Genomic DNA, 20,411 nt, shown 5'->3' with positions numbered 1-20,411 from the left:
GATGCGATTCACGATGCGGGTAGCGCCCGCTCGCGATGCGCACCCCGGCTCCCGTACCTGACTCGCTCTCCCTCGGTCCTGTCCCGGCGCGCGCGGCCCCGCTCCCTAGGGCGCGCGCGCGCCGGGTCTTTGCGATTTAAAGGGCCACTGCGCCGCTGATTGGCGCAGTGATTCCAATTAGTGTCTTCACCTGTGCACTTCCCTATATCACCTCACTTCCCCTGCACTTCCCTGCCGGATCTTGTTGCCATTGTGCCAGTGAAAGCGTTCCTTGTATGTTCCTAGCCTGTGTTCCAGACCTCCTGCCGTTGCCCCTGACTACGATCCTTGCTGCCTGCCCCGACCTTCTGCTACGTCCGACCTTGCTTCTGTCTACTCCCTTGTACCGCGCCTATCTTCAGCAGCCAGAGAGGTTGAGCCGTTGCTAGTGGATACGACCTGGTCACTACCGCCGCAGCAAGACCATCCCGCTTTGCGGCGGGCTCTGGTGAAAACCAGTAGTGACTTAGAACCGATCCACTAGCACGGTCCACGCCAATCCCTCTCTGGCACAGAGGATCCACTACCTGCCAGCCGGCATCGTGACAGTAGATCCGGCCATGGATCCCGCTGAAGTTCCTCTGCCAGTTGTCGCTGACCTCACCACGGTGGTCGCCCAGCAGTCACAACAGATAGCGCAACAAGGCCAACAGCTGTCTCAACTGACCGTTATGCTACAACAGTTACTACCACAGCTTCAGCAGTCATCTCCTCCGCCAGCTCCTGCACCTCCTCCGCAGCGAGTGGCCGCTCCTGGGCTACGCCTATCCTTGCCGGATAAATTTGATGGGGACTCTAAGTTTTGCCGTGGCTTTCTTTCCCAATGTTCCCTGCATCTGGAGATGATGTCGGACCTGTTTCCCACTGAAAGGTCTAAGGTGGCTTTCGTAGTCAGCCTTCTGTCCGGAAAAGCCCTGTCATGGGCCACACCGCTCTGGGACCGCAATGATCCTGTCACTGCCTCTGTACACTCCTTCTTCTCGGAAGTCCGAAGTGTCTTTGAGGAACCTGCCCGAGCCTCTTCTGCTGAGACTGCCCTGTTGAACCTGGTCCAGGGTAATTCTTCCGTTGGCGAGTATGCCGTACAATTCCGTACTCTTGCTTCAGAATTGTCCTGGAATAATGAGGCCCTCTGCGCGACCTTTAAAAAAGGCCTATCCAGCAACATTAAAGATGTTCTGGCCGCACGAGAAATTCCTGCTAATCTACATGAACTTATTCACCTAGCCACTCGCATTGACATGCGTTTTTCCGAAAGGCGTCAGGAGCTCCGCCAAGATATGGACTCTGTTCGCACGAGGTGTTTCTTCTCCTCGGCTCCTCTCTCCTCTGGTCCCCTGCAATCTGTTCCTGTGCCTCCCGCCGTGGAGGCTATGCAGGTCGACCGGTCTCGCCTGACACCTCAAGAGAGGACACGACGCCGCATGGAGAACCTCTGCCTGTACTGTGCTAGTACCGAACACTTCCTGAGGGATTGTCCTATCCGTCCTCCCCGCCTGGAAAGACGTCCGCTGACTCCGCACAAAGGAGAGACAGTCCTTGATGTCTACTCTGCTTCTCCACGTCTTACTGTGCCTGTGCGGATGTCTGCCTCTGCCTTCTCCTTCTCTACCGTGGCCTTCTTGGACTCTGGATCTGCAGGAAATTTTATTTTGGCCTCTCTCGTCAACAGGTTCAACATCCCAGTGACCAGTCTCGCCAGACCCCTTTACATCAATTGTGTAAACAATGAAAGATTGGACTGTACCATACGCTTCCGCACGGAGCCCCTTCTAATGAGCATCGGATCTCATCACGAGAGGATTGAACTTTTGGTCCTCCCCAATTGCACCTCGGAAATTCTCCTTGGACTTCCCTGGCTTCAACTTCATTCCCCAACCCTGGATTGGTCCACTGGGGAGATCAAGAGTTGGGGGCCCTCTTGTTCCAAGGACTGTCTAAGACCGGTTCCCAGTAACCCTTGCCGTGACTCTGTGGTTCCCTCAGTAACCGGTCTCCCTAAGGCCTATATGGACTTCGCGGATGTTTTCTGCAAAAAACAAGCTGAGACTCTACCTCCTCACAGGCCTTATGATTGCCCTATCGACCTCCTCCCGGGTACTACTCCACCCCGGGGCAGAATTTATCCTCTCTCTGCCCCAGAGACTCTTGCCATGTCTGAGTATGTCCAGGAAAATTTAAAAAAGGGCTTTATCCGTAAATCCTCCTCTCCTGCCGGAGCTGGATTTTTCTTTGTGTCCAAAAAAGATGGCTCCCTACGTCCTTGCATTGACTACCGCGGTCTTAATAAAATCACGGTTAAGAACCGCTACCTCCTACCCCTCATCTCTGAACTCTTTGATCGCCTCCAAGGTGCCCACATCTTTACTAAATTGGACTTAAGAGGCGCCTATAACCTCATCCGCATCAGAGAGGGGGATGAGTGGAAAACGGCGTTTAACACCAGAGATGGACACTTTGAGTATCTGGTCATGCCCTTTGGCCTGTGCAACGCCCCTGCTGTCTTCCAAGACTTTGTCAATGAAATTTTTCGTGATCTGTTATACTCCTGTGTTGTTGTATATCTGGACGATATCCTAATTTTTTCTGCCAATCTAGAAGAACACCGCCAGCATGTCCGTATGGTTCTTCAGAGACTTCGTGACAATCAACTCTATGCCAAAATTGAGAAATGTCTGTTTGAATGCCAATCTCTTCCTTTTCTAGGATATTTGGTCTCTGGCCAGGGACTACAAATGGATCCAGACAAACTCTCTGCCGTCTTAGATTGGCCACGCCCCTCCGGACTCCGTGCTATCCAACGCTTTTTGGGGTTCGCCAATTATTACAGGCAATTTATTCCACATTTTTCTACCGTTGTGGCTCCTATCGTGGCTTTAACCAAAAAAAATGCCGATCCCAAGTCGTGGCCTCCTCAAGCGGAAGACGCCTTTAAACGACTCAAGTCTGCCTTTTCTTCGGCTCCCGTGCTCTCCAGACCTGACCCTTCCAAACCCTTCCTATTGGAGGTTGATGCCTCCTCAGTGGGAGCTGGAGCTGTTCTTTTACAAAAAAATTCTTCCGGGCATGCTGTCACTTGTGGTTTTTTTTCTAGGACCTTCTCTCCGGCGGAGAGGAACTACTCCATCGGGGATCGAGAGCTTCTAGCCATTAAATTAGCACTTGAGGAATGGAGGCATCTGCTGGAGGGATCAAGATTTCCAGTTATTATTTACACCGACCACAAGAACCTCTCCTACCTCCAGTCTGCCCAACGGCTGAATCCTCGCCAGGCCCGGTGGTCTCTGTTCTTTGCCCGATTTAATTTTGAGATTCACTTTCGTCCTGCCGATAAGAACATTAGGGCCGATGCTCTCTCTCGTTCCTCGGATGCCTCAGAAGTTGAACTCTCTCCGCAACACATCATTCCACCTGACTGCCTGATCTCCACTTCTCCAGCCTCCATCAGGCAAACTCCTCCAGGAAAGACCTTTGTTTCTCCACGCCAACGCCTCGGAATCCTCAAATGGGGTCACTCCTCCCATCTCGCTGGTCATGGGGGCATCAAGAAATCTGTGCAACTCATCTCCCGCTTCTATTGGTGGCCGACTCTGGAGACGGATGTTGTGGACTTTGTGCGAGCCTGCACTATATGTGCCCGGGATAAGACTCCTCGCCAGAAGCCCGCTGGTTTTCTTCATCCCCTGCCTGTCCCCGAACAGCCTTGGTCTCTGATTGGTATGGATTTTATTACTGATTTACCCCCTTCCCGTGGCAACACTGTTATTTGGGTGGTCGTTGATCGATTCTCCAAAATGGCACATTTCATCCCTCTTCCTGGTCTTCCTTCAGCGCCTCAGTTGGCTAAACAATTTTTTGTACACATTTTTCGTCTTCACGGGTTGCCTACGCAGATCGTCTCGGATAGAGGCGTCCAATTTGTGTCTAAATTCTGGAGGGCTCTCTGTAAACAACTCAAGATTAAATTAAATTTTTCTTCTGCATATCATCCCCAGTCCAATGGACAAGTAGAAAGAATTAACCAAGTCTTGGGTGATTATTTGCGACATTTTGTTTCCTCCCGCCAGGATGACTGGGCAGATCTCCTTCCATGGGCCGAATTCTCGTATAACTTCAGAGTCTCTGAATCTTCCTCCAAATCCCCATTTTTCGTGGTGTACGGCCGTCACCCTCTTCCCCCCCTCCCTACCCCCTTGCCCTCTGGTCTGCCCGCTGTGGATGAAATTTCTCGTGACCTTTCCATTATATGGAGAGAGACCCAAAATTCTCTCTTACAGGCTTCTTCACGCATGAAGAGGTTCGCGGATAAGAAAAGAAGAGCTCCTCCCGTTTTTTCCCCTGGAGACAAGGTATGGCTCTCCGCTAAATATGTCCGCTTCCGTGTCCCTAGCTACAAGTTGGGACCACGCTATCTTTTTTTTTAGTGGACTGGGAGGGTTGTGGTCCTGAAGAGAGATCCTGGGAACCTGAGGACAACATCCTAGATAAAAGTCTCAGGTTCTCAGGCCCTAAAAAGAGGGGGAGACCCAAGGGGGGGGGGTACTGTTACGCCGAGCGCTCCGGGTCCCCGCTCCTCCCCGGAGCGCTCGCTACACTCTCTCCGCTGCAGCGCTCCGGTCAGATCCACTGACCCGGGGCGCTGCGATTCTGCTGCCAGCCGGGATGCGATTCACGATGCGGGTAGCGCCCGCTCGCGATGCGCACCCCGGCTCCCGTACCTGACTCGCTCTCCCTCGGTCCTGTCCCGGCGCGCGCGGCCCCGCTCCCTAGGGCGCGCGCGCGCCGGGTCTTTGCGATTTAAAGGGCCACTGCGCCGCTGATTGGCGCAGTGATTCCAATTAGTGTCTTCACCTGTGCACTTCCCTATATCACCTCACTTCCCCTGCACTTCCCTGCCGGATCTTGTTGCCATTGTGCCAGTGAAAGCGTTCCTTGTATGTTCCTAGCCTGTGTTCCAGACCTCCTGCCGTTGCCCCTGACTACGATCCTTGCTGCCTGCCCCGACCTTCTGCTACGTCCGACCTTGCTTCTGTCTACTCCCTTGTACCGCGCCTATCTTCAGCAGCCAGAGAGGTTGAGCCGTTGCTAGTGGATACGACCTGGTCACTACCGCCGCAGCAAGACCATCCCGCTTTGCGGCGGGCTCTGGTGAAAACCAGTAGTGACTTAGAACCGATCCACTAGCACGGTCCACGCCAATCCCTCTCTGGCACAGAGGATCCACTACCTGCCAGCCGGCATCGTGACAATACACAAGTTTTTCAACAACAAACTTGTCAAACCATGTCATTTTGGGCCTTGCTTTGTGAACTGGGAACTGTACGGGCCTTTCCCAAACTGTCACCACAAAGTTTAATGCATAAAAATTGTTAAAAATGTCTTATTAACTCCTTTAACATTTCATGACCTGTTTATACATCATGAAGGGTGTATGACATTGGCTCCTGACTCAAGTCCACACCATACCCGGTGAACCCCAGCTGACTACAGTAGCTGAGGGCTGCCGCTAACAGCCGGCATGTGATCCACTGCTGAAGTAGACAGAGGGCTTCCTTTTCCTTCCATTTGTGCCCGGGATCTTCTATCGATAGAGCCTGTCTGCAGCAGGTTCTATTTATAGAGGGCAAAACACACAGATCAGTGCAGTTCAATGGAACTGCATTCATCTGTGTAAGGAATCGTAAAGGTTTAACCCATATACTTAAATGTCACTTCCATTTTTTCCATTTTCCATATAAAAATATGTAAACATAATAAAAGCAAAACCTATTTGTTTTTGCCACCTGTGGTATTGACCGAACTATTAAAATATAACAATATTATCCAGTAGAGGGAATGGCGTACACATAACAAAAAAACAAACCCCAGATTTGTGTTATTTTGATCAAATTATATCCCAAAATAAAAATTAATAAAAAGTTCGATCAATACCAAAATTATTCCAAAAGAAATCTAAAGATCACCACCCAAAAAAATCTGTCCTGTATATGGAAAAATAAATAAGTTATAAGTAGTAAAATAAAACAAAACCTATATAAATTGGACATCGTTGTAATTGTATCACCTATAGAATAAAGAGAATGGCCCTGATTTACTAAGAGTGGATTGTAGTTTTCTTTGTGGGTTTTGTTTTCTACAGGTATTTTTCCACGGTATTTATTATTGTATCTTGTGTTTGGCTGTTTTACCTATATTTTGCTATTTTTACACATGCTCAGAGCTGTCGGGTTTTCCAGAGCTTAAATACACCACATTTTACGCTGAAACAATTAGTGAATTTTTTTTCTTTTTTTGGGAAAATGTCTTTTTTTGGAGACACTCCCCTTTTCTCTGATGACCATGCCCCTTTTAGGGAGTAAAGTGGAGAGTTAGTAGGGTTTTTGGATTTTTTGACAGAAATTCTGGTGCAAACCATATACGTCACAAAAAACTACAAAATCTACTCGAAAAAGCCTTAGTAAGGAAGACATACAGATGGACCGCAAACATCATCTGGCATACCAGCTGCCGCCTCAAGTCACAAAGGATTGTGAGATGAATGTCATCCATACCTAAATGGAAACGCTAGACCTGGGGGGGGCATATAAAGAAGAAAAAGAAGACGATCCACGGCAGAGCGGTATAGCAAGTAAATGTAGAACTAGCATAATTCTTCATAATGGACAGGATAGTTAAAAGTTAGCTACTATAAGCCCGGAATACCCATTTAACTGGAAATAAGGGACCTAGCCCAAACACTGAAAAAAAATCACTTTTATTCTTTCCGAATTAAATCTTACAGTAGGCACTATATTATCTTAATGGTGTTCTCTCTGTTTATCTGCCAAACCCAGATTTGTCCATCAGGAGGCCAAAAATAAGATAAATCACCCAAAAGGACAGATTTCACTACTCCACAGTCCAGTGGTGGAATGCTTGACCCCATTCCAGTAGATACAGTGGCACATATTGACTTTGGACTTGTCTGAGAATGCTTAAGCAAGGTAACCCATTTATAAAGGTTATACAGTAAAGCTCTCACACTAAGGTCACTCCCAAAGGCAATAAGGGACTTAAGTGTGCTGCAACACAGAACAGGCACACTAAGCACTTATGCACTGTGTAGATCTGCTGTGTGAGTTTGTATGGTCTACAGCTGAGCTGTTATTACTCCAAGACGCCTTCATTTCACAATTACAGAACATACAATGGACATGGTCAAATCTTTTAGCTCAAAATTTTAATTACTGGCTTGCTATGACAGAGTCATCTACCTTTTCATTACATTCTATACTACTTACCAATGTAATTTCTATAGAGATTTTACTACTTTGTGCTTGTTTTAATGCAACTGCTTGCAATGGCGTGGCTGAAACACTGCATATGAATGCATAGTTTTAGATATAAAGTGTAGAATGCAATTTAACATACAAAAAAAGCAAAAGGAAGAATAAAAGTTATGGCTCTCAGAGGGTAAGGATGAAAGGATTAAAACATGAAAATGTTACTGTGTTTTTAAGACCAAAATACACCAATTTGCAGAGGTAAAACACTTGGAGGATATTTATCTACTATAAAATGAGAACAAGTAAGTTGGCTATCATCCAGTTGGAGGAACATTGGATGATAATATGTTAAGAATGAACACTTCTGTAAGATCCATAGAATCCATAGTTACTTACTAGCTATTAACGTGTATAGATCTGCATAGTTAACTAGAACAGAGAAAAAAAGACGGAGAAGTAAAAAGTCAGGATTGGGACAACAGTACAGTAGAAGGTGGGACATATATGTAAATAGAATATAGTTGTCCACCAATAAAAGCATGTTAAGCCTACCTCTTAGCTCTTTAACGTGTAAATAGCCTGTTGACATAAATGCTTTGCATTGAATAAATACACTATGTAACTAAAGGCCTTGTACATGGGCCATTTATCAGGTAAATATTTATTTCCAATGTAGACAAGCATGTGATCCGCCATCCAACAAGCATATGATCATTAGTCGGCAACACATCTCCTCAAGTCAATAGAGGATGTGCTGCCGACAAAGTATGTCCATTGGAGAAGAGGTTTGAACAAACAATAACAAGAAGGTTCAGTTGCCCGACACTTTCCTGTAATGTTAGACAAGCATCTATCGTCTTCCTATAATGTCAGTCAGTACTTATTAAGGGAAATTCATACTAAAAGTAAAAAGGACCTTTAGGAGTGCAGACAAGAAATCCAAGTTTTGTATATTTAAGCTATCATTTCTAATTAATTCTGGCATGTAAAATTTATTGGCAGCTGTGCTGGGCACTGGGCCCAGTATCACTGATAACTTCAAATACCCGTGATCATTGTTAATAGTCCAGATGATACTGAGTATGTTACTAAATCTGGTGAGAAGATGACTATACTCCCCCTAGGTCTATAATTATGTTCTTACCCCCAAATAGGTCTAACATTTCATTAACATTGGATAGGCCGTCAATATTAAATCAGCCAGAGTCAGCACCTATATTAGCAGCAGTGCAAGGAAGTGGTCCAGATGACATTAACACCCCGTGTTCTAAAGGAATAAATTAATGTAATAGACAGACCCCTATTTAATATTCAGGGACTCTATAGTAACAGAGACTGTTCCCTAGGACTGGCGTATGGCAAATAGGGTGCCAATATTTAAAAAGGGGTCAAAAGGTGCCCCCGGAATTATAGACCTGTTAGTTTAACCTCAGTTGTATGTAAATTGTTTGAGGGTTTTCTAAGAGATGCTATTTTGGAATATCTTGATGAAAATAAATGTATGACTCCATATCAGCATGGCTTTATGAGGGATCGATCCTGTCAAACTAACCTGATCAGCTTTTATGAGGAGGTGAGCTCCAGACTGTACCAGGGGGAATCGCTGGATGTCGTATATCTGGATTTCTCCAAAGCATTTGATACGGTGCTACATAAAAGATTGGTGCATAAAATGAGAAGGATTGGACTGGGGGAAAATGTGTGCAAGTGGGTAAGTAACTGGCTCAGTAAGAGGAAACAGATGGTGGTTATTAATGGTACTTATTCTGATTGGGTGACTGTTACTAGTGGGGCACCACAGGGGTCAGTCTTGGGTCCTGTCCTATTTAATATATTCATTAATGACCTTGAAGAGGGGTTGAATAGTAAAGTAGCAATCTTTGCAGATGATACTAAACTCTGTAAAACAGTAAACACTATAGAGGACAGTGCACTGTTACAAATGGATCTGGATAGGTTGGATGTTTGGGCTGGGAAGTGGCAGATGACGTTCAACACTGATAAATGTAAGGTAACGCACATGGGGAAGAAAAATCCGGGCTGTAATTATGTATTAAATGGGAGAAACTTGGGACGGCTAACATGGAAAAGGACTTGGGAGTCTTAGTTAACAGTAAATTTAGCTGTAGTGACCAGTGTCGGGCAGCTGCTTCCAAGGAAAATAAAATCTTGGGGTTCATCAATAGGGGCATAGATGCCCACGACAAGGAAATAATTTTACCGCTGTAAAAATCACTAGTCAGACCACACATGGAATACTGTGTACAGTACTGGGCACCAGTGTACAAGAAAGATATAGTGGAGCTGGAGAGGGTTCAAAGACGGGCAACCAGAGTAGTACGGGGAATGGGAGGACTACAGTACCCAGAAAGATTATTAGAATTAGGGTTATTTAGTTTAGAAAAAAGAAGGACGTGGGGAGACCTAATAACTATGTATAAATATATCAGGGGGCAGTACAGAGATCCCTCCCATGATCTATTTATACCCAGGACTGTATCTATAACAAGGGAGCATCCTCTACGTCTAAAGGAAAGAAGGTTTCTACACCAGCACAGACGGGGGTTCTTTACTGTAAGAGCAGTGAGACTGTGAAATTCTCTACCGTAGAAGGTGGTCATGGTGAACTCTGCAAAATAATTTAAAATGGGTCTGGATGCATTTTGGAGAATAATAACATTACAGGTTATGAATTCTTGATTTATAGGGACAGAACGTTGATCCAGGGATTTATTCTGACTGCCATATTTGGAGTCAGGAAGAAATTTTTACCTCTAGTATGAGGGTGTTTTGCCTTCCTCTGGATCAACACATTACAGCATAGGTTGAACTTAATGGACTCTGATCTTTTTTCAACCTTATGAACTATGTTGCTATGTTACTTTGTTACTAGTGTTGTTTTATGCAAGTGAATAATTTTATGGTCCTTTGCACCACCACTCCTTAAATAATGGTGATCGCAGGCAGGCAGTGGCAAACACTGAAGAGACTTTGGCCTCTTAAAACAGCTGATCATAGTTTCCTTGTTTTAGCCTAATATTTCAGATACTGTATTGTAATTGGTTTGTAGTAGATGTTTATATAAGCAGATATTTTAAAAAAATAGAACTATACTTTATATTTCTAATCAGTTCCGACATTAAAGAAAAACAGCTCACTACAGCACAAGTTTTCTCACAATCCCATGCATGGGTCCCATTTATGCAGGGAAGCTTGATCCAGCACTTGGGTGAAGGAACATTTTCTTCATCTAAGTGGTGAATCAAGTTGCCTTTTACATATTCTCAATTTAAAACAATTGTATTTATTTCATTTGCTTTTCCAGATATATTTAATATGCTGTTTACATGTTACAATGATAGTGCTTGGCAGAATGATTTTATAGAATGTTTAGATCAGTTTTTTTAAGGCTGATGAGACAGATATCAATCACATTAATTGTACATTTACATCAGTATAGATTGATACTGGTTTGATTGAACAGAAATTAGTGGGATATTATTGGTACACATAAAGGCACCATAAAGGTGACCCTATATTTATTTAAGATTACTCTTACCTTGGAAGCAGGTCGGGAAATGCCCATACACATTAGGTAGACAATTCTATCTATGTTTATGGCTATTAAAAGCGGCTGGGCTTTATATTAATAAGATTCATAAACATGTTTACTCATATCTTTGGAAAAGAATTGTGCACGTAGACAGATGTTCAGAAAAGTAAGAATTTCCAGTGGTCTTAAAAATTTTACGTATGTTGCCAGTAATGGCAAATTCTTACTTATTCTTTACTTTTTTCATTGTTGGAAGCTTGGTTGCTTTTAGATTCCATTAGGATATGCATATAATAAGTGATTATTAAAATGTTTTCCATAAATCAATAGTACTATAGAAGAGCATCATTACTGGGTCAAAGGAAAAATACATTTCCTATTAGAGAAAAATCCCTATTTCTTTACTTATCAGATCCCCCGCGACCCCCCCACACACACACACTCTTGGAAAAAGAGCCACATGCAGATTGTTTCCATAGTTGTGCCACCTCAGATCTGAATTTACAGCAATACTGCTCATTACTATTGTATAATGTCTTCCATGCTGCTTCTTCTGATGGTGCTTTAAAGAGGAAAAGCAGATAATGGTTTCCTCTACTCTGTGTGGTATGTATCATAGATGACATTATAGCAACTACTATCCACTAAGCTTAAGGGAAAACTATATAATAAAATATAGATAGTAATATATATATTACGTGTTGTGTTGTGCTTTTCTTCCTATTTTATGTTATGCATAAAATGGGAGTGTCTGAGCCTCAGAGAGAGGCCTCCCTTGAGATCCACCTTAACAATCTTAACCTTGAATATCTGGAAACCTGTCTGAACATGGATAAATTGGAGTGTGTAAACCTAGTCTACTAGTGAAGAGTGTCTACCATTAGAAATAACAAGGGCTAATAGAAACTGAACAAAGCTAATTAATGTGTGTACAGATCTGCTATAAGGCTGGGTCCACACTACGTTTTGTCCCATACGGGAGCGCATACGGCAGGGGGGAGCTAAAAGCTCGCGCTCCCGTATGTTACCGTATGCGCTCCCGTATGTCATTCATTTCAATGAGCCGACCGGAGTGAAACGTTCGGTCCGGTCGGCTCATTTTTGCGCCGTATGCGCTTTTACAACCGGACCTAAAACTGTGGTCAACCACGGTTTTAGGTCCGGTTGTAAAAGCGCATACGGCGCAAAAATGAGCCGACCGGACCGAACGTTTCACTCCGGTCGGCTCATTGAAATGAATGACATACGGGAGCGCATACGGTAACATACGGGAGCGCGAGCTTTTAGCTCCCCCCTGCCGTATGCGCTCCCGTATGGGACAAAACGTAGTGTGGACCAAGCCTAACATGAATAATATTGTACAGGTCTCCCATGTCACCAAAGTTGCTCTGATCCATAGAGTCTTAGAAAAGACCTCTAAAGGTTTCCTGTGGTGTCTATTACCACAATATTAGCAGTAGATCCTTTAGGTAATGTAAGTTATAGCCTCTATTAATTGGACTTGTTTTTAGAGCACATTCACATTCATATCTGAAGATAGCTGGTTTAACTATTAGCATTATTCCTCAAGCCACTCATAAACAGTTTTTGGAGCGCAGCTGGTCCCCATATCCTGATGAAATTGACCACTGCCATCAGGGTATACATTTGCCATGAAGTTGTGTAACTGGACTCAAACAACATTAAGGTAAGTAGTACAGTATGTGAAAAAGGAACATCTACATCAGGGGTCTCAAACTCAAATTATCTGGGGGCCACTGAAGGTAGCGGCTGGGTGAGGCTGGGCCGCATGCACCCCTTACATATAATGCCCCATCATGCACCCCTCACATTTAATGCCCCCATCATGCGCACCTCACATATAATGCCCCCATCATGCACTCCTCACATATAATGCCCTTATTATGCGCTCCTCATCATCCACCAGCAACCCCCCTCCCTATTCCCCCTACCCCCCTATGGTAATAGCATGAGCGGGAGGATGATGGGGGGTGCTATTTCTGGGGGGGGGAGCATTAGGTAGGCAGCAGTTTTCCTACATTAGGAAGGTAGCAGTTTCCCCATATTAGGAAGGTAGCAGTTTCCCCACATTAGGAAGGTAGCGATTTCCCCACATTAGGAAGGTAGCATGTTCCCCACATTAGGAAGGTTGCAGTTTTCCCACATTAGCAAATGTAGCATGTTCCCCACATTAGGAAGGTAGAAGTTCCCCCACATTAGGTAGCATTGTGTTCCCCACATTAGGTAGCATTGTGTTCCCCACATTAGGTAGCATTGTGTTCCTCACATTAGGTAGCATTGTGTCCCCCCCACATTAGGTAGCATTGTGTTCCCCACATTAGGTAGCATTGTGCTCCCCGCATTAGGTAGCATTGTGTTCCTCCCATTAGGTAGCACTGTGTCCCCCACATTAGGTAGCATTGTGTCCCCCCACATTAGGTAGCATTGTGTTCCCCACATTAGGTAGCATTGTGCTCCCCGCATTAGGTAGCATTGTGTTCCTCCCATTAGGTAGCACTGTGTCCCCCACATTAGGTAGCATTGTGCCCCCCCACATTAGGTAGCATTGTGTTCCCCACATTAGGTAGCGTTGTGTTTCCCACATTAGGTAGCATTGTGTTCCCCACATTAGGTAGTATTGTGTTCCCCACATTAGATAGCATTGTGTTCCTCACATTAGGTAGCATTGTGTTCCCCACAATATGTAGCACTGTGTTCCCCACATTAGGTAGCATTAGGAACACACACACATGCACACACACATAGACACAGACAGACACACACACATGCACACACTGACAGACACACACACATAGACACACTTACCTGTCCTGCACTGCGCTTCTCCTCTCTGCTGGCGGCCTGACAAGTGACATCACTGACGTCCTCCTGCGCGGGTCTGCGGAGGGACATCACATGCGCAATGTCCCTCATCAGACTCGGGCCGGCCGGCCAACCGGAGACTGAGGGGAAGAGGGCGGGGTAAGTGAAGGTAATGGGCTCTATTGGAGGGGCGGGAGTGAAGTCTTCCAGCATTTAGCGCTGCTTGCCCGAAGCAGAGCTAAATGCCTAAAGAAGTCACCTGTCTGGCACCTGGAACTGTATGTTCCAGGCATCAGGCAATAATAATAATACATCCCTGGTGCAGGCCGCAAGATCTCGGCTGGGAGTTTGAGACCCCTGATCTACATGAATGCAGGACCAGGATACATTGTCCAGGGGATTACACTGTCTTTTTGGTCTTCTAACTTGATTTACTTTCTTCCCCAGTCCCATACACAGCACCCTGACATGCAGTGCATTCTGACAGCTATCAAAGTCAACATTAAATATTCTTGCAATTTGTGCTACACTATCTCTTCAGTGGTATTGACCAGTCATGCTACAATTGGACTGAGGAAAATGCTTGGAGGCGACGTAATGCGTGGGGTTCCTGTGTGGCCCCATCCACCTGGTAGCAGCATACCCGCTGTTCACCCAGTCTGGCTTTCCTTCCCACCGCAAGTGTCTTTGCCTATATTACTCTGTAATGTAGATTTATGTTTTTATCACTTTAGGTTAAATATTTTTTGTGGTTTGGGGCTGGAAAACTGTACAACCTATTGATTGACATCATTTTTTATTCTATTGACGGATGTTGTTGCCTTTTACTATTTGCATTGTGGGACGGATGCTACTTTTGGAGGGGGTCCATGGCCCTCTCCTGGGTTGTGGTTCAGCTAATTTGTGAGCATTATTTTAATTGTTTTTAATGCTTTGTCTTCAGTGCTGTGTCGTATATTTGTTTACAATAAAGCTTATTATACTTTTGTTTTTCTTTAGTGTGCGCCTTTTTCAGTAATTTCTTTTTTTTCCCCCTATCAGTTACCCTAAGACCTCCATGCACATTCATGAGACTTGCGTGCTTATCCCTGTCACCAGTTGTTCTTCCTTAGACCACTTATGATAGATACCATGCATTGCATACTAGGAACACCTCACAAAATCTGCTCCAACTCAGACATCTAGCCATTACAATTTGGCTTTTGTAACAATGTCTCAATGTTTACCTTTTTTAACTGCTTTCAATACATCAACTTTAAAGGGGTATTCCAGGCCAAAACTTTTTTTTATATATATCAACTGGCTCTGGAAAGTTAAACAGATTTGTAAATTACTTCTATTAAAAAATCTTAATCCTTCCAATAGTTATTAGCTTCTGAAGTTGAGTTGTTGTTTTCTGTCTAACTGCTCTCCGATGACTCACATCCTGGGAGCTGTGCAGTTCCTATGGGGATATTCTCCCATCATGCACAGCTCCCGGGACGTGACATCATCATTGAGCAGTTAGACAGAAAACTTCAGAAGCTAATAACTATTGGAAGGATTAAGATTTTTTAATAGAAGTAATTTACAAATCTGTTTAACTTTCCGGAGCCAGTTGATATATATAAAAAAAAAGGTTTTGCCTGGAATATCCCTTTAAGAACTGACTGGTCACAGGTTTTCTCTTATATTCTAAGCCCCTCATGGCCCTCTCCTGTGTTTTGATTCAGCTAATTTGTTATTCCAACAATTATGTGTCATATATTTACAATAAAGCTTATTATACTTTTGTATTTCTTTTGTGTGTGCCTTTTTCAGTAATTTCCTTTTTTTTTTTAACGATCAGTTACCCATAGACCTCTATGCACATCCGTGAGACTTAAAATTTGACTTTTGTGTAAAATGTCTCAATGTTTACCCTTTTTTTACTGCTTCCAACACATGAACTTTAAGGACTTACTGGTCACGTGTTTTCTCAGGGTATTCTAAGCCTCAACAGGTGCCATTGTTTTGAGATAATGAATTAATTTCATCTGTCAAATGTTTTAGTATTATGTCGCTGTGTGTGTGTAACTGCTGTATTTTATATATGTGTCATTTTGAAAGGAAACTTATGGAGGTTCATAATGATTGCATAACTATATTCTGTGTATATTCCACTCTGTTATTGAAATAATATGGCAAATCAAGTTAATGCAAAAATAACCAGGGTCATATACTGCTATTTACTATTACACCCTGTGATGACAGTGTCTTTCTCCTATGGATTTCACCCTAATGTATATTAGTTATTAGATTACAGGTATTTAAAAAAGTCAATTACCAGAGCTACTTATTTACAAGAGATCACTTCTCTTATCTTCCAGATTCGTTTTTTAAACTAGTAAATTGACAATATCATTCATCCAGGGAACACAATGAGGGATTTCTAGAAAAATGTTCTCTATAAGTATTGATTTATCTGTGCAGCCTTTGCTCAAAGAATGTATGTCCTCCTACTTCCAATGCCATGTACTACCCACAATCAAAGACGACATTCATTACTCCATGCCAGTCATGACTCCAAGGTTGGCCAATTTAAGATACAGTACATACTTTCTGTCACAATCTATACAAGTTAACATTTTTCCCATTTCCTTCAACATTGAAGATATCAAAGGGAAAGACTTGTCAAAAAATGTTGGCATTCGCCCATCATAAGGAACAGGTTTTCAGAATACCCCAATGCTCTATTATTTTGTCCATAGATCTTCAGGTTTTCATCCACTCATACTAAAATCCATCCACTATTACATGTTGAATCATAAATCCTATTAAATGGTTTAGCTCATACTATAAAGATCATTGTATGCATTTTATGCTCCCATCATTCCAGCCAGACAGTTTAATACATACCCTTCTCTTTCCAAGAGACTGTAATATTCTTCCAATAAGCCCGATTGTAAAGGTCACATGTATTGGAAGCCTGAATGTCAGGGGCACCCTTTCTTCTCTGCTAGTTACATTGGTAATCAATGTTTATTACTTGCTATTGTTGTGGTATATATTAACTCTGAAAACTCACAGCCCCAAATGTTTCCTGCTGCAAGCTGTTCTATATGAGAACATTCTCATTAAAAAGTAGCAATTAAAATCTTAAAGGGTAACGCAGCTCCACGAACAGAGAGCCTAGGTTTAAAGTCTAGTAACCCATGCATGTATGGATCCTATAGCTGCAACTATGTATTCTGTTCCAATCCCTTCATAACCTAATTGTTCAGCAATGACTCAAATGGATTTCATTTGTACAAAATAATATGTGTCAGACATTTAGGGTCCTGTTTGATTCTATTATATTTTCACCATCTGAACAAGCCTCGAGGGATCTTCTCGCTATTCTGCTGAGCAGATGGATTTTGGTTCACTGATGCTAACATGGCTCTCAGTTTTATATTCATTCCAAAAATCCTATCACCCTCCATGTTATGGGGTCCTACTTCACAGGTATAGACTGCAATGATTCATGGTGTATTGAGGATGACAGGACTCGCTTTGCAAATAACTTAACATCTCGCCTCTTCTAATATAAAAAGACTAAGTTTTAAGCCTCCAGTTTTGAACCAAGATCAAGTATAAGACATTGTGGGATTTATATAAAGAATTGGATAATTAAGAAGTGTTATATTATCCCCAGGAGGTGACTTCACATATTAAATACCAATTAAAAAAGTCTTATCTAAAGAAAGCAGAGAAGCAAAGCTAAATTAGATCAGGCTGGAATGTATATAGGTATATATGTCTATGTTTGTGTATATATATATATATATATATATATATATGTGAATGTGTGTGTATATATAATATATATATGTACTGTAACTGTTGTATATGTGAGTGTTTGTGTGTGTATAGTCATACTATACCCTCCTATTTGCCAAGAACCCCATCCCCCTACCACCACCGTCACCATGCACCCACTGCTTATTTACTTCTCAGAGGTGTCACCCTCATCTTCACTTTAGGGTTTACTTAACAAGTCTGCAAAGGAGGAGCAAAGTGCTGTTGAAAGAACTGCACCACATTCCTATTAGTAAATGGCATCATATAATAAGATAAGGCTGTTGCAGCATTACATTTATTACATCAATTCTTTGAAGAAACCACTCTGACTTCATACAACCTCCTTTCCTATAGGGCAAGAAGCTACGATCACCCACAACTGCCACTTTTACTGCTTTTCTTTAGGAAGTCCCCTGTCCCTGAGCAGTCATCATACATCCAAAGCCGAGCGCTTCTGATATTATGACTGTATCACTCCACTGTGATTCTAATCAATTGACTGGAGAAACAATTATTGCAGAAAGACAGTAATGATGACAAGCTCTGTACAGCGCTGCAGAATATGTTGGCGCTATATCAATAAAGGAATGATGATGATGATGATTATTATTAATAATATCATAGAGAAAGTATATGTAAGTTAATAGCAAACCAGCAATACTGAAAGCATGGATTGCACTGTACAGTAATATAGTCTAGTACTGCATAGCATAACAGAGTATATAGTATAGTGCTGTCCAGGACTTCCACAGCAACTTGATGCACTAGATTCATCTTCTATGACATGCACTGTATATAATGCTTGTGGTACCCACCGTCCCTTGTCCTGCATAGCCCAGGCTGCTCAGCATAGCTCCTGTGCAGCGCACTTGTAGCTGTCCGTGGTGCTGAAGCAGGCTTCTAGTCCAGAGCTCTCCACCGCCTCTCCTCCATGTGAACTGCAAATACTCCCACTGGCAGCTATTGGTCTTCCTAACTCTCCTAATCCACCTCTTAACAGACGCTCACCCTGACCATGGGCAAAGATAGCTTCCTTTCAAATGGCTACAATAGGTGCTGCCACATTCATACAGCACAGGCAGGCAGGACTGCAATCTTATCCTATGTGACAGAAGACAAGAATGCCTTGGCTCCGCTGTCTCCCTATTTATTGGCTGCTATCTGTTCTTCAGTATCGTTCATTCATATCCTCCTCTGTACTATGCTCAGGCTATCGGAGCTTTACACTTAGCACACCGAGGGCTTCCATTGTTTCATTATTCATTAGGACACCGAGAGCTGCCAGGAGACCCTAGAAAACCATACGAATAGAGAAAAGATAGATTGTCAGCTCACCACACTTGCAGAGTTCCCTCCCAGTTGGTTGCCCGGCAGTAAGAGGCAAGTGACTTATCCAATAGAAGAAAGAAAATCCAGCACTCCACATGAACCAGTAAAAACTTGCAGCTTTATTTCCAGACGGCGACTGAAAACACCGTCTCCATTAGCTTACAGGTTTTCAACCAAGTTTCTGAATCATAGCATGTTGCAAGCACTCCTGCTATATACCTCCCACTTCTCCAGAAGCCAATAAAATATTCTTGACATCGGAACATTAACACAGCATGTCATTACAGCAGAGAAATATACATAATAATAATAATACAAATAATACACTTAGTTGGAGGAAAACATGTGCAGTGTAAAGCATACAGCTATCCAGAACTCAATATTGATAAGTAAGGTCCTGTCTATGTTTTATTCCTGCTGGATGCCGAGTGTTCAAAACGAAAAAATCCTGAAAGCTTCACCGCTCTTCAGCAGCCTCCTATGATTCCCACCCCTAGCAGGCAGCTTAACTCTTTCATTACCAGTAAACTTTAATAGAGAAAAGCCCCTTCATGGCATTGTAAAAAATCTTCACATACTGCTGATGGAAAACTCTCCTCTATGTTTTTGCTATCTGATAGATGTATTCGTTGTCAATGTCGTACAACAACTATACTCTACACTTTGAACAAGTGAATAGATATAACAAAAGGATTTAGGATTTTACTCTCTGTAACCTATTGTTTGTTTATGAAAAAAAAGTCTGTGAATGAAACTTGTTCACAGAGGTGTCATCTTTTATGCACACAGTACAGTCATGCCTTTTCTTGTTATCTTGCTTTATTATGCTTTATTAAGTCAAATAAACTAGGATAAAGGTATTGATTTATTATGCAGGTTTTTATCGGATTTACTTTAAACCTATCAAGAACAAATTCATCAGCAATTTTGACTTGATACAAAATAGAGATGCATCTCAAGACAGTATTTCTGACTTCATTGAACTTCATATTAAAAAGGTAGTAAATACAATGTGAACAGCTTCTTGTTTATCATGTTGGTTCCCTCTGTTAGATAGCATTGATTCCCCATTACTACTTGCCACTTATGTTTTGAATATCCAGTATATCCAGGATAATCCAATTTATCCAATCAAAAACGAAACTTTTCTTGTTCTACTGTATATGCCAAAGAGAGTCCTCCATTTTACTTTTCCTTGCTCCTACCAATTCTTCATCTGGTTTTCTCATATGTCTTAAAAGACATAGGTTGGCATGAAAAATCATATCACCTGACTTCACTGGTATGCACTTCCAAAGACATTTTCAGTTCAAAGAGTACCTCTTTTTTTCACCAGGATTCACATGTAAAATTCTGGCAACTCATACTGCCAGTAAAGTGAGTGGTATACAGAATTGCTTGATGGAAGTTCCATAGACTTGCATTGCACATGCACTTTTACCCCTTGTCACAGAACGCCATGTTGAAATGGTGCAGCGGCACGGCAGGGGTAGAAGTGAGCTCAGGATCTGAGCTGGCTTCATAACCACTTGGTCACAGATGCTTTCAGCAGCCAGGACCCGTGGCCAATGCCTTACATCAGCAAAGGTTGTGTAGCTCAC

At 43.0% G+C, this 20,411-nt stretch overlaps 1 protein-coding gene across 2 annotated transcripts in view; it reads right to left on the bottom strand.

Moving 5' to 3' along the window:
* GRM8 (glutamate metabotropic receptor 8) overlaps positions 1–19,197 on the bottom strand; it is a 1,218,499-nt gene extending 1,199,302 nt beyond the window's left edge. Inside the window, exon 1 of one of the 2 annotated variants that reach the window (XM_056573767.1) lies at positions 18,817–19,197. The gene's annotated coding sequence lies outside the window, so the exon portion shown is untranslated. Of the gene's footprint in view, positions 1–18,296; positions 18,732–18,816 lie in introns of those variants that run through there. The other variant, XM_056573766.1, reaches the window with a different exon arrangement.
* Between the last annotated feature and the right edge of the window lie 1,214 nt (positions 19,198–20,411).

This window comes from Hyla sarda, chromosome 4, assembly GCF_029499605.1.
Source record: "Hyla sarda isolate aHylSar1 chromosome 4, aHylSar1.hap1, whole genome shotgun sequence".
Taxonomy (NCBI): Eukaryota; Metazoa; Chordata; class Amphibia; order Anura; family Hylidae; genus Hyla; species Hyla sarda.
This window is presented reverse-complemented; position numbering and strand designations above follow the sequence as displayed.